The sequence below is a fragment of the Bos indicus genome, chromosome 14 (assembly GCF_029378745.1).
Source record: "Bos indicus isolate NIAB-ARS_2022 breed Sahiwal x Tharparkar chromosome 14, NIAB-ARS_B.indTharparkar_mat_pri_1.0, whole genome shotgun sequence".
Taxonomy (NCBI): Eukaryota; Metazoa; Chordata; class Mammalia; order Artiodactyla; family Bovidae; genus Bos; species Bos indicus.
Window position 1 is genome coordinate 62057600 of NC_091773.1, and position 3483 is coordinate 62061082.

Genomic DNA, 3483 nt, shown 5'->3' on the forward strand with positions numbered 1-3483 from the left:
AGACTGAAGGGACTCAGCACACATGTACACGATCGTTTTTGGAACACACATTCCACCGTTTGTTGAAGGGAAGGAAAACAGTAGATGGTACTTTATACCTTTGGACATAAGGATAGGAGCAACTCTCTCCTTGTTATCATGTATTAATTTGGGGACATATTCTAGCACCATAAAACAAAGCACTTTGAAACTACTACCAATTAAACTTTTAAATTAGGTATAAACTAGTTTGAGGTCAGGTTGCTCCACCCTGTCTTAGGGGACTGGGGGATCCATTTCTAAAACATTATTGATGGGCTTCTTATGTGATTAATTTTGGGCAGTGGACACAGGAAATTAGGTTCCCATCCTCCATGAGTTCACGGTCTAATGAAGATCAGAAATACTTAAATTATAGACGACTGCCCTGTGTGGTATGTCCTACAGGAGACAGATGCACAATAAGGGAATTCCTTAGATTCTCTGTCAAGTCAGTGGTGTCACCAGAACTAAGAAAGCAACCCCCTGATCGAATATATCCTGACACACCTGTGGACAGTGATGTCCACGTTACTTTGGAGCCCAGGTTCTGTCTGCTAGGGATCTGCTGCAGGTGAGTGTAGCAAGAAATCAAGATGAGAGGACACTGGCTGCAGCAGGAAAGATGTCAAAGGGAGGAAGTCTGTAATCTGTAGCGAGGCAACAGTGAGGAAGATGGCCCCTGAAATGGGGAGTTACACGTGGAATACGTCATGTAGGGCTGGACTGTGAAGGTCCTTATGCATTTGATACAGGAAAGCTTTAGATAAAAGTTTTATCTTTTTTTCACCCCAGGTGAGGAAATTTGAATTAAAAACTCAGTTTCTAAACACTTCATCATTAATCCATATAAGGTTCTTTTACTTTTTACTTTTTAACCTCCAAACCCTAATTATATTCCTTTTGGCCCGATAGTACCTACTCTCATGTTTAACTTATCTTTAGATATGCATGCATACCTTTTTCAAAAGGCTTATTACTATCATGTGAATATATCTTTATAGAAGTGATAATGTGCTATAAATCCTGTTCTGTTTCCTGTCTTCCTCCCAACACTAGGTTTCTAAGTCCCATCAGTGTTGCTATGTACATCTGGTTGACATTTCTTAACTGCTGTCGACTTTTTAACAGTGCACATCTTCCATATTTTACTAATAATACCTTTCTCTAATGATAAGCACCTGGGCTGCCTCCACTATTCACTTACCCCAAGAAATCCCATGATGAACATCCTTATGGACCTGTGAGGGAATTTCTTGGGAGTATATAGTCAAAATTTTTTTCACAAGTCATAGGGCATGTGCATGCTTAATCTCAACAGCTGTAATCTCAACAGCTGTCAGACTGCTTTTCTGAGGGATGGTAGCAATTGACACTCCCTCCAGCAGTGTGCTAGTGTTCCATCTTCGACATTCTCAGCTGCACCATCATCACCCTTCTGATATTGGTCTTCTTTGGCTTTCTAAGACAGAAGTTTAGAACAGATACAGTAAGGTCACAGGGCATTCTCTAAAGCTTTTCACCTATACTCATAGGTTAATGCGGATGCTTCATCTATACTCATAGGAGAATGGGGATGCTTTAGGAGAACTGTGCGGGGATGAACGATCTGATTTGCAAAACCAAAAGATGCAATATAAATTCTCCGGAAAGTTTAGGAGATATTTAGCATCACAAATGCAAAATATTTTCTCTATACATTTCTATGTATAAATATCCCATTCAACATTTGTTTCCGCTCCCATGATTGGTTAGTTTCTGCTGATCTGGACTAAAACATGATTTCACTTGGTCATCATGGCCAGTCTTCACCATGGCTGGTAGTGGAAGACAAGAGACAGGGAAGGTGGGGCTGCAAGACCAGAGTATCTTGCTGAGCAGAAGCCTCGCCTCGCTTGATGAGCTGGGTCCGCCTCATTATCTTCAGCTGTCATCCTCCTCATGCGAGAGAGTTAGATGGAATATTAAAGTGACACTCAGTGATAACAAGGAACATCTGTAGAGTACTTACTACTCAAAGTGTGGTCCTCGGACCAACAGCTTAGGTATCACCTGGGATGTTGCTTGTTAGAAATTCAGAATCTTCATGCCCGCCCAAGACCTACTGCATCAGAATCTGACTTTAGCAAGATTGCCAAGGGATTCTATGCACATTAGAGTTTGAGAAGCACTGCTTCAGTCTTTGCCAAACATTTTCACATAGTCTGTCCTATTTAAACTCTTCCCAAACCCTGATTTTCTTGGGTATCAGTTATTATGTAATTCCCATGGCACAGGTGAGGAAACTGAGGCTGGGCTGTCTAAAGGGACTAGCCCAGGAATACTCAGAAGAGCCAGTGCAGCCAGATTTTCAGACTCGGCAACTGCCTCTCAAGGTCATACTTTATTTACACCCCCCTCTCCCCATGCCCCATGTTTCCTCATTCCAACAGGAAAACACCCAGGAAGAGCTAATTTCAGAGCCAAACACAAGTGAACTGCTGTTGAAGCTGCCCAGTCCGGTGTCTCCTGGGATGCAGGTTGTACTCACTGCTATTCAGCCTCAGCTCTCCTGAGGCAGCCAGATTGCCACTGAGTATGAGATGGGTGGAGCTATTAGTGGGTCCCTCCCTTGACTGTGTACCAGGGTCCATTTTTCTTTCTTAAAAGCAGGTAGGGACTTCTCTGGTATTCCAGTGGATAGGAATCTGCCTGCCAAAGCAGGAGACACAAGTTCGATCCCCAGTCTGGGAAGATCCCACACGCCACGGAGCAACAAAGCCCATGTGCCACAACTATTAAGCCTGTGCTCTAGAGCCCGGCAGCCACAACTACTGAGCCCTTGTGCTGCAACCACCGAAGCCCGCAGTCCTAGAGCCCTGCTCCGCAACAAGAGAAGCCACCTCAGTGAGAAGCCTACACTAGAGAACAGCCCATGCTCACCACAACTAGAGAAAAGCCCGCACAGCAATGAAGACCCAGCACAGTCAAAACTAAACTAATAATAATAATAAAAGCAGGTTAAGCAAGAGTGTTTAATATGGGGGCTCCCAGGCCCCCAAGATATTTATGAATAGAGTTCAGGAGTCTTCAAACTTAGCATTTTCTTTATCATAACCACATATAGAAAACACACCACAGCAACAGCAGTGACTTTGTCACTGACAGAAATCACAGATATTTCTATATGGAATTGCAACTACTGCACATTTCAGAATCATGTTTATGCTCATCACAACTTCAATGTTACTTCAGTTATTAGATCCACACTAGGTATTTTTGTTTTTGATTTTGATTGGTGCATAGTTGATTTACAATGTTCTGTTAGTTTCAGGTGTACAGCAAAGTGAGTCAGTTATACATGTTATACAGTATGAAGTCAAGTGGGCCTGAGGAAGCATCACTACGAACAAAGCGAGTGGAGGTGATGGAATTCCAGTTGAGCTATTCCAAATCCTAAAAGATGATGCTGTGAAAGTGCTGCAC